Below are 11,237 nucleotides of genomic sequence, written 5' to 3'. Positions count from 1 at the left end.
ATACTTGTTTTATGGGTTAATGTGTATATTTTGTTTCTTTGGTCTGCTGTAAATCTCCAATTTATACGTATATATTATATTTATTGTATATACGGAAGTAATTGGAGCTGTTTTGCAATGGAGTCAATGAAATACGACAGATGGGATGACCCTCGGGAGAATTCTAACAAAGGGTTCAATGACAAATTTAAATCTCCTCCTATCACTACTATTCCTTATTTAAACTTATCTAATCTTTCCAATTGTATTTCCAGAGTTTGTAATTGTTTTACGTTTGGGAGGTACAATAAAGCAAACGTATATATTTGCTCCCCGACCTTCCCTTTCACAAATATTGCTCTTCCTTCTGATCCACATAGTTCCATGGGACATGTCCTGAGATCAAAATGCTTGTCCCCTTTGATCGAGAGTCCACTGAGAAACTGTGATAGCTATCAGGGTAGTGCCTGTTCCACAATCTATGTCGCGGTGACCTGACAAAACGTGTTTCCTGAATAAAAGCTACCTGTATTTTTTTTCTCCATAATGTGTATGTTCTGTAATTTATTTTAGCAAAGTGAATATAGAAAAAGCGTTTTGTGGCATTTTTTTTTTACCTTGTTCATGTATTACGCTAAATAACATGTTACATTAATTCTTCAGGTTATTACGGTCGTGTGGATACCTAATATCTGTCGTTTTTTGTTTTTATGTAATGTTTAGACAAGAAGATGTTTTTTATACTAAATAATCACTTTTTTTTACATTTTTTTATTATTATTTTTTTGCTATTTTTTTTTTTTAATTCTCATGAAAGGATAACTTTTTAACAACTTTATACTTTACTTATAATGTATTAGCTTACTCCTGTATACTAATACATTATACTGTGTCATTATGACATCACATAGTGCGCCCTAACAGCAGGCTTATGGAACAGACAGCCCTGGGGTCCTTTCTAAGTTGGAGATCAGACGAGTGTATGGGCACCTTAAGGTCTGGTTCCCATGGGTCGGATACGCTGCGTAAAAAACGCGCAGTCTATCCGACCTGTAGCCCACAGCACCTTCCGTCCGAACTGAATTTCCGCTGAGAAAAAACAAAAAATGTTCATACTTACCCCTCCCTCTTTTCTGCACGTAGTCCAGCCTCCTAAGATGACGTTGCAGGCCATGGGATGCTGCAGCCTGTGATTGGCTGCAGAGGTCACATGGGATGAAACATCATTCCAGGAGGCCGGACTGCTGGAAGAAGGAGAGAATTCTGGGTAAGTATGATTTTTTTTTTTTCTGAGTTGCCAAAGTTTCAACACTTGGCTTTCTGTTGCGTGTTTTGCATCCCTATTGAATTCAATGGGGAAAACCCGCAAAAGAAAATCAACGAAAACGCAGAATAAATTGGCATGCTGCGGATTTAAATTCCGCACCGCAGGTCAATTCATTAACGTTTACGCTCCGGTTTTTTTGTCTTGCTGGTCATTTAAACAGATGATTCCAGAATCTTTCCTCTGGCCATAGACTAGAGATTTTGGATAGCGGATTTAGACCCTTTCCTACGGTCTGTGTTTGACTTTTTGTGATACCCATGAGCGTGATAGACCGTGACCAAAAGGAGATAATAACAACATCAGACAGATGCAATACCTGGACCTCCACAGTGCTACTATAGCGGACAACTGATGAGCTATCCACAGGATAGGTCATCAGTAAATGATCTGTGGGGCTCCAACACCTGGACTCCGCACCGGTCAGCTGTTCCGGCTGCCTACAGGCATCGGATGTTATGCAGTGTATGAAGTATAGCGGCCGTAGTATAGCGGCTGTACTGCAGCTCAGCCGCTATTCGGTGATCAGAGCCATCTGCTTCCGGAATGGATATCCGGTGTCCAAAGGAAGCTGAAACAGCTGATTTGTGCGCGGTCTGGGTGTCGGACCCCCACCGATCATATACTGATGACCTATCCTGTGGATAGGGTCATCAGTTGTCCGTGAGTGGACAACCCCTTTAAATCACCATAGGATCCTATGGGGATCTAAGTCCATTTCAGCAGGAGACGCACAAAAGGTCTGAGAATTGAGCCCGTTTTCTGGCAATCTGAAAGTGACATAATTTTACAGTGGGACTGATCATGTGATGTTATATTATGTGACATGACACAAGTACGATCATTTTAATATTAGTGAGTGTTTTCCGATCCCACGGTTATACCAATTCCAAAAATGGTCGATGCTTCTGGTTTAGAACTATGATGAAAATATCCCACGGCTGTGAGACATGTGCAGTCTTATGTACAATGTGATATTTTACCCTTCCGACCCTAAACCAATTCTTTATAATCTCTAGTAGTTTATATTGTGTAATTGGGTATTATTTTTTCTTTAACATGCAATGGCAGAATATAAAGTATAATTTAAAACACATTGATGTTCAATTAAGATACAGCAAAAAACAAAGGCACAAACACCCATAAGTGAAACAAGAAGTGTGTCAATAGACATCACCTAGTAATAAACGAGGACTATATGTCTATTATAAAATACACCCATAGAAGACACATAACGATCACATAAAGGGTTCACTCACCCTGGTAACCAGTCAATCTAAAGTCCTAAAATCTGTGCATGTAATTTGTTATCTTGACATTGAAGTTGCTCCTTATTGGTCGGTTACTGGGGTTCTTTCATACGACATAGCACCCTATAAATAGGAGTCTTATAGTCCCATTCGCTTATCCCAGCTGGATACTACAGTTCACTCTATCTGTTGAGGATTTGCTGCAGGTTTCCCCATTTCTTCCAATTGTGTGAATCATGAAATCTGCAGTGAATCGTGAAATTGTGTGAATCGTGAAATCTGCAGTAAAGCAGGGGACAACCGGTCACACATGAGTCGCAGTAAAATTTATGGGATTACTGTGATGCGAGCGCAATATTACCAAATGGGAAACGAGATCACTTGACAACATCTTTCCCACAAAGGGGGGTTTGGGTATTTTTTCCGGATTACGCCGGTCTGAAGGTCCTGTAACGTTGCCCTTTTAGAAGCATAAATAAGTCATCAATACGTGCAGTAAGAACCTCATATATGTAAGTAAACGTAGCAGTGATACAAAATAATCTACATACAGTGCATCTGGTGGTTTTAGCCCTCGTAGAGTGCTGGTGCAATGCTTTTTTGATATGTAATGTTACCTCGATGTTTCGCACCTCAGATGTGGTCACCGTAATATTAGTGAGTGTTGCCCGACCCCAGGGTTAGACCGAGCGCACAGACTGGTGATCCTTCTGGTTCAGAAGTGTGATGAATGGGAGAGCACACAACTGTGTGACATGTGCAACCTTCCTGTTACGACGTGGCACATTACCCTTCTGATCCTGAACCAGGCGTGTATCACTTTAAATAATAGATTATAATTCTTTACATTATAATTGGGATTTCTAAAATTTGTTTCCTGGAGTCTGAAATTATGGGTATTGTTACTTTTATGGGATAAGTTATTGTTTTTCAGGATATTGTAAAATGTACTGGGAAACTAGAAAACAAAGTATTTGTGGAGTGGAATGGGAAAAAAAACAGCGGTTCCTCCATTTTTCTTTGTGGGAGGGGTTTCGTTTTCACTTCGTGCCGTAAAAACGACAACTTAACTTTATTCTGCGGGTCAATACGCTTACAGCATTAGATTTTTTTTATCGTTTTATTTGTGTTTTACTACTTTTACAAAGAAAAAAATATTTATTACAAATTTTTTGTTTTATTTCGCCAAATTCTGAAAGCCATAACTTTTAATTTCTCCGTCAGTTGAGCGGTGTGAGGGCTTATTTTTTGCGGGATGAGCTGTAGTTTTTATTTGTACCATTTTTGGTACATATGACTTTTTGGTCACTTTATATGACTTTTTTTTAGGGTTGATGTGGCCACAAAACAGCGATTCTGTCGTTTCATTTTGTTTTATGGCGTTTACTGTGTGAGTTAAATAATGTTATACTGTAATAGTTCCGAGTTTTACGGATGCGGGAAATCAAGTTTGTTTACTGTATAATTTTTTCTTTTTTTCTTCAGAGGATAAACGGGAAAAGGTTTTTTGAACTTTTAATATTTTTTTTATTTACTACTGAAAACAGGGCGGGGCCATGGGGGGCAGTTAGGGTCAGTTTACACATTGCGTAAATATGGCGTATACCTGTGTGATAATACCTGGATTTTCCGCAGCACAATTCAGTAGCAGCAAAGTGGATGAGATAAAACAAGTCTCATCCACATGCTGCATAAATAGTGAGTAGAAAAAATGCTCAGAAATTGACCTGCGGTGCAGAATTTTATTCCGCAGAATGTCAATTGTATTTGCATAAATGCTGCTTATTTGTTGCGGGTTTTCCCCTTTGAATTCAATGAAGCGGTAAAACCCACAACAAATACCAGCAGGGCCATAGCTAAAGGCTCATGGACCATGGTGCAAGAATTCAGCTTGGCCCCCCCTGCGCCTCTGCCCAGCCGCCTTGCCCAATAGTCCCCATGGATGTCCTCACAGTATAATGCCCCCATAGCTGCCTCCACGGTATAATGCCCCAACGCAGTATAATGATCCCCATAGCTTCCCCCACTCAGTATAGTGCCCCCATAGTATAATGCCTCTATAGAATTATGCTCCCCTTAGCTTCCCCCCACAGTATAATGCGCACCATAGCTGCCTCCACAGTATAATGCCCCACACAATATAATGCTCCTCATAGCTTCCCCCACACAGTATAACGCCCCATAGTATAATGGTCTCCATAGCTGCCCCCTCATAGTATAATGCTCCCCATAGCTGCCCCTACAGTATAATGCTCCACATAGCTGCCCCTACAGTATAATGCTCCACATAGCTGCCCCCCACAGTATAATGCCCCACATAGCTGCCCCCCCACAGTATAATGCTCCACACAGCTGCCCCCTCACAGTATAATGCTCCCCATAGCTACCCCCACAGTATAATGCCCCCCTTAGCTGCCCCATACAGTAAAATGCTCCCATAGCTGCCACCATATCAGCCCCCCTCCTATACCCAGTATAATGCCCCCATATGTGCCTAATAAAAAATAATAACACAATTACTTACCTATCCCCGTTCCTACGACGGGTGGAGGATCCTTCTCCTCCGGTCTGTGCTATGAGTGACTTGGCGCAGACAGGCGCGATGACATCACTACATCGCGCCTGCCTGCGCTGAGCCGCTCACTGCAGAATGGATGCTGGGGCAAGGAGCCGTCACTCCTTGCTCCAGCATTCAATTCAACTGTATCTGCATATGCAGTTGGAACTGGGACCAGCAGCGGTCTCCTGGGATGAAACGTCATCCCAGGATGCTAATCTGTTAGCAGGCCAGCTAATGTTCAGTAGTTTTCTGCAGCGGACACTGGGCGAAAAACAACACCACAGTTTGGTGCGGTTTTTCGGCCGAAATTCCCTGAGGCCACCGGGGTTGATACCAGATACCGCGGCCCGGTGGTTGGGGATCACTGCTCTAAGGGATCTGAACCAGCGATTGTCAGATCGCTGGTACAATAAACTGTAGCACTAATGTATTACTAGTGTATTGTCATTTTTACCGGCTCTTGTTAAGCCCTGTGAGAGGCAGGTATCGCTCAGTGCAGATTTATGATTAGGATTAGGCCACTGTGACGTTTCTTCCCACTGTGATTAGGTCATGTGACCGAGCTGTCCAATGATTTTTAGACCTCATATACAATAGAGGAGACACGAAGAGTCCATGCGGCTCTGTACTATGGAGTCCTGTGCAAGAAGCCATACAGCCTATGAGTGCTGCAGTAAAGGCTCGTTGGGTGCCATATATACTGAGATATTCTCCTCTAGAGGCAATACTTTCTTATACTTCTGTACATACAGAGTCCGATGGCGCATGCCATGATTGATTTCCTATGTGATTCGTACAGAATCCAACAGAAAAAACTCTGTATGAAATTGAAGGTATGAGGAAGTACAGTAAAGACCCATACACCTGTATGAGCGCCAAATTACCGCTCTGCACAACTCGAAGGTTGTACGAAACTGTAATACGCTTGTGTGCAATGATGATGTCATGAACAAATACACAGTAAACAGTGTGGTCCCTACCTATTTGTACGACCCAACCTAAACGACGGCGCACAACTGGGCGGCGTTCCCTATACTGGTACAAGTGAAACTAACAAACAGCTAAGACAGAGACCGTAAGAAATAACAAAGGGTCACCTGGGAAGTACACAGAGAGAGAGGCAGGGCAATTGCGCCACTGACAAGTCTGGGCGCTAAAGGCGGAGTCAGGCAGGGTTAAACCGGGAGAGTAATAAGATAAATTTATTCTGGCTACGCGTTTCAATGCAGGACTGGCATCTTCCTCAGACCAAATAATATAAAACAGGGAAATACACTCTCCATTAACCCCTGAATGACCGCCCATACAACTTTTTGTCAGTCATTGAGGGTACTTATGCCACAGCGCTCTGAAAAGGCGGCACTGTGACATAAGCCCGGCACGGGTTTCCCTTGCTGGCTAGAGCATGTATCCGGATGTCTAAAGACAGCCGGGATCCTGCTCTAATGGACAGGATTGAAATCAGCTTCTATCCTGTCCGTTTATCCCCTGGGATATCACGGTCAATAGTATCAGCAGCATCTAAGTGTTTTCAGAGGGTGGGGGCTCCCTCTGTCACCCCATCAGCTCCCTCACGACGAGATCGCATGGTGCCGATTGTAACAAAGGCCTCCTGGTCTGCCTTCAGTGTATGCTTATTAGGCCCTGCCAAAGTCAGCTTTCTGCCGCCTCGGGTCCGCTATTTGCGAATATAGAGGCTCGTGGGGTTCATGACACAGTGTATGCTAGTAATTATACAGCTGTTGTACAGCCGCAACACTCGCCCCCTCCTATGATTATCTATTTCCGAATTTTTGGGGTATTGCATCCATATTATGCCTGTCTGAAATCGTAACTTTACCGTAGCACTAGTCATGTGATGTTAATATATTATGTGACGCGGCTCAAATATGTTCACCTTAATATCAATGAGGGTTGTCCGACCTCAGGGTTACACCAAACTTAACGCTTCTGGTTTAGAACTATGATGCAAAGAAGATCCCATGTGTGCAGTCTGATATAAAATGTGATATGTTACCCTTCTGACCCTAGACAAATTCTTTATAATATTGTATATTTTTATTTTTTAGCATGAACAGGACATAAAGTATAATCAAAACATACTGATAATCAATTGTGATACAGCAAAAAAACAAAGCAAAACAAAACGTACAAACACCCATAAATGAAATAAGAAGCGTGCCAATAGACATCACCTAGTAATGAATGACGGCTATGTGTATGTTTCCTCTGGCACAATTTACAAAATAGACTAATAAAAGTTTGGGTATTTTGTTCGTATTACGTCCAACTGAAGGCCCTGTAATGTTACCTTTATAAAAGCAAACAAAATCATCAATAAGTGCGTTACAAACCTCAGATTTGTAAGTATAGTAAATGTAGTGGTAACACAAAACAATCTACATACAGTGCATCCGTTGGTCTTAGCGCTTGTAAAGTGCTATTTCAATGTTATTTTTATATGTAATGTTATCTTGATGCAATGCGGCTCAAATGTGGTCTCCCTAATATTAGTGAGTGTTGTCCGACCCCAGGGTTATACCGAGTCACAATGACCTGTGATCCTTCTGGTTCAGACCTGTGATGAATGGGAGAGCATACAACTGTGTGATATGTGCACCCTTCTTGTTACGACATGGCACATTACCCTTCTGATTCTGAACCAGTGGTGATTACACATAGATTGTTGACTATAATCTTTGTTGTTTTATAGGGTGACTTGTTATGGATGATGCCTCCTACTGGTTAACAATACCTCCTTAAAGAAAATGTTTGATAGAAGCATGCCTTTCCATATATGCATCCCCAATCTGACTGTATACCACACTCTACACTTCTTTTATGTCTACTGTACTTACTTTCTAAGCTGCTGCTTTGTCTGTGCTTTAAAAAAGCCTCCATCTTGATTCTTAGATTTCCCCAGCTTTCTCTTCCTTTCTGCTTTGCTATCAATCCCATGATGCTTCAGCACAGTATCACATGACCAGCCAAGGACCATACCATTTCTGCATGCTGGGGGACACTGATTATCATTCTTGCTATATTCTCTTAAATAAACTGAGAAACCATAAGTATACATACAGGGAGGCTGCACTATATTTTTCTACATTATACCTGTGTGACAGGAACCTGTATCAGTGGTAGCTGATGATAGACTTTTATATCCCCCCTGTGCAAAACTAGTGTGGTACAAGAACTGCTGAAGCCTGTGATAGGTGACACATAGATCTCCATAGACTCAAGTAGAGAAGGCATGTCACCGAGCCTGATTCACACGGCTGCTAAGCAACATCCCAGTCTGATATATAGAGATAGAAATAACAGGTGAGAGACTGACACATGGAATCCAATAATGGTACACATGGGAAAGTTTCGTTTTGGCTTGAGTGTCCCTTTAACCCGTTAGTGACCGGCCCATCGTGTTTCTACGTCAGTCACTAACGGGCCTTATTCCGATGCCATAGACTTTTTACGTCGCGGCATCGGAATAAGTAAACAGAGCAGGGAGCTGTCAAATCTCCCTGCTCTCAGCTGTCAGAGGCAGCTGAGGGCTAGGAGCGTCCCTGCTCTGCCGGGTGAGATCGATATTAGTATCGATCTCACCCGTTTAACCCCTCAGATGCGGTGCTCAATAGCGAGCACCGCATCTGTGTGGTTTTGGAGAGAGGGAAGGAGCTCCCTCTCTCCCCCACCGACACCCGGCGATACGATCGCCGAGTGTCTGTGTCTCCAATGGCAGCCGGGGGCCTAATAAAGGCCCCCAGGTCTGCCTGGAGCGAATGCCTGCTAGATCATGCCGGAGGCATAATACACTGCAATACTTCTGTATTGCAGTGTATTATAATAGCGATCGCAGAAACGCATATTATAGTCCCCTAGTGGGACTAGTAAAAAAGTAAAAATAAAAGTTTAATAAAGTTAATAAAAAAAAAATGTGAAAAAAAATGAAAAACCCACTTTTTCCCCTTACAAACTGCTTTACTATTAAAAAAACAAAATAAAGTAAAAAAGTTACACATATTTGGTATCACCGCGTCCGTAACGACCCCGACTATAAATCTATTACATTACTTAACCCGCACGGTGAACGCTGTAAAAAATTAAACAAAGAACGACAAAAAAAAGCCCTCATACAACCGCATCGGCGAAAAAATAAAAACGTTACGGCTCTTCAATTATGGAGACACAAAAGCAAATAATTTTGAAAAAAAAGCGTTTTTACTGTGTAAAAGTAGTAAAACATACAAAAACTATACAAATTTGGTATCGTTGCAATCGTAACAACCCGCTGAATAAAGTTATTGTGTTATTTATATCACACGGTAAACGGCGTAGATTTAGGACGCAAAAAAGAGTGGCGAAATTTCCGATTTTTTTCTATTCCCCCCCAAAAAAAAGTTAATAAAAGTTAACCAATAAATAATATGCGGACACCAGGCGAAAAACAGCACCACAGTTTGGTGCGGTTTTTTGCCCGAAATTCCCTGAGCCCTCCGGGGCGGATACCAGATACCGCGGCCCGGTGGTTGGGGATCACTGCTCTAAGGGATCTGAGCCAGCGATTGTCAGATCGCTGGTACAATAAACTGTAGCACTAATGTATTACTAGTGTATTGTCATTTCTACCAGCTCTTGTTAAGCCCTGTGAGAGGCAGGTGTTGCTCAGTGCAGATTTATGATTAGGATTAGGCCACTGTGACGTTTCTTCCTACTGTGATATGAGGTCATGGGACCGAGCGGTCCAATGATTTTTAGGCTTCATATACAATAGAGGAGGCACGAAGAGCCCCTGCGGCTCTGTACTATGGAGTCCTGTGCAAGAAGCCATACAGCCTATGTGTGCTGCAGTACAGGCTCGTCGGGTGCCATATATACTGACATATTCTCCTCTAGAGGCAATACTTTCTTATACTTCTGTACATACAGAGTCCGATGGCGCATGCCATGATTGATTTCCTATGGGATTCGTACAGAATCCAACAGAAAAAACTCTGTATGAAATTGCAGTCATAAGGAAGTACTGTAAGGACCCATACACCTGTATGAGCGCCATATTACCGCTCTGTACAACTCGAAGGTTGTACAAAACTGTAATACGCTCGTGAGCAATGATGATGTAATGAAGACGGAATCCAAACACAAGGCAAGGGAGAAGTGGATAGCGCTGCTGAATAAAACTGTAAATGCGGTATTTTAATAAATATTCTGGCTACGCGTTTTTAATGCCGGATTGGTGTCCTCCTCTCGCCAAATAATATAAAACAGGGAAATACAGGCTCCATTAACCCCTTAATGATCGCCCAGATTACTTTTTGCCGATCATTAAGGGTACTTATGCCACAGCACTTCGAATTGGCGGTGCTGTGACATAAATCCTTACCGGCTAGAGCGTGTATCTGGCTGTCTAAAGACAGTGGGGCTCCTGCTCTAACGGGCGTGATTGAAATCAGTTTCGATCCCGTCCATTTATCCGCTTAGATGTCACGGTCAATAGCGACCAAGACATCTTAGTGTTTTCAGGAGGTGGGGGTCCCTCTGTCCCCCCCATCAGATACTTTGCGACAAGATGGCATGGTGCCGCTGGTAACGAAGGCTTCCATGTCTGCCTTCAGTGTATGCCTATTAGGCCCTGCCAAAGTCAGCTTTCTGCTGCCTCAGGTCCACTAGGCATGAATGTAGAGACTGGAGGGGTTCATGACGCAGCATATATTAGTAATTATACAGCCGCAATACTCGGACACCCCTCCCCCCATTGTTCTACTAAGCTGGATATAGATCATCATAGGATCTTATGGTTTTCTACAGTAAGTCTATTTCTGGATTTTTTGGGATATTGCATCCATATTATGCCTGCCTGAAAGAGTAACTTTACCGTAGCACTGGTCATGTGATGTTATTATATTATGTCAAAATGAAAACAAGAAATTAAAAAAACCCGGGAGAGAACGCCTACGCATTTAGAACTTTTCAGTTCTTAATCATCATATCGTGTGCTGGACCTCTAACTTTTTCCCTTGGATTTCTACCTACGCCCGACGTAGCTCTCTAGAAGGGGCTGGACGCAGCCTGCAGGGCTTAAGGGGAAGCCTCCGTGACCTCCCTGGTAGGAAAAGGGTTAATAGGT

General features: G+C 42.6%; 2 non-coding genes across 2 annotated transcripts; both read left to right on the top strand.

Annotated features, from left to right (window-relative positions):
• The first annotated feature begins 3,257 nt into the window (after positions 1-3,257).
• Positions 3,258-3,353, top strand: LOC142751372 (small nucleolar RNA U13). Its single transcript, XR_012882918.1, has one exon. It is a non-coding gene; the product is annotated as a small nucleolar RNA U13 (small nucleolar RNA).
• A 4,321-nt stretch (positions 3,354-7,674) lies between these two features.
• Positions 7,675-7,770, top strand: LOC142751374 (small nucleolar RNA U13). Its single transcript, XR_012882920.1, has one exon. It is a non-coding gene; the product is annotated as a small nucleolar RNA U13 (small nucleolar RNA).
• Positions 7,771-11,237: the final 3,467 nt, after the last annotated feature.

Source organism: Rhinoderma darwinii, chromosome 3, assembly GCF_050947455.1.
Source record: "Rhinoderma darwinii isolate aRhiDar2 chromosome 3, aRhiDar2.hap1, whole genome shotgun sequence".
In the NCBI taxonomy this organism is placed as follows: Eukaryota; Metazoa; Chordata; class Amphibia; order Anura; family Rhinodermatidae; genus Rhinoderma; species Rhinoderma darwinii.
This window is presented reverse-complemented; position numbering and strand designations above follow the sequence as displayed.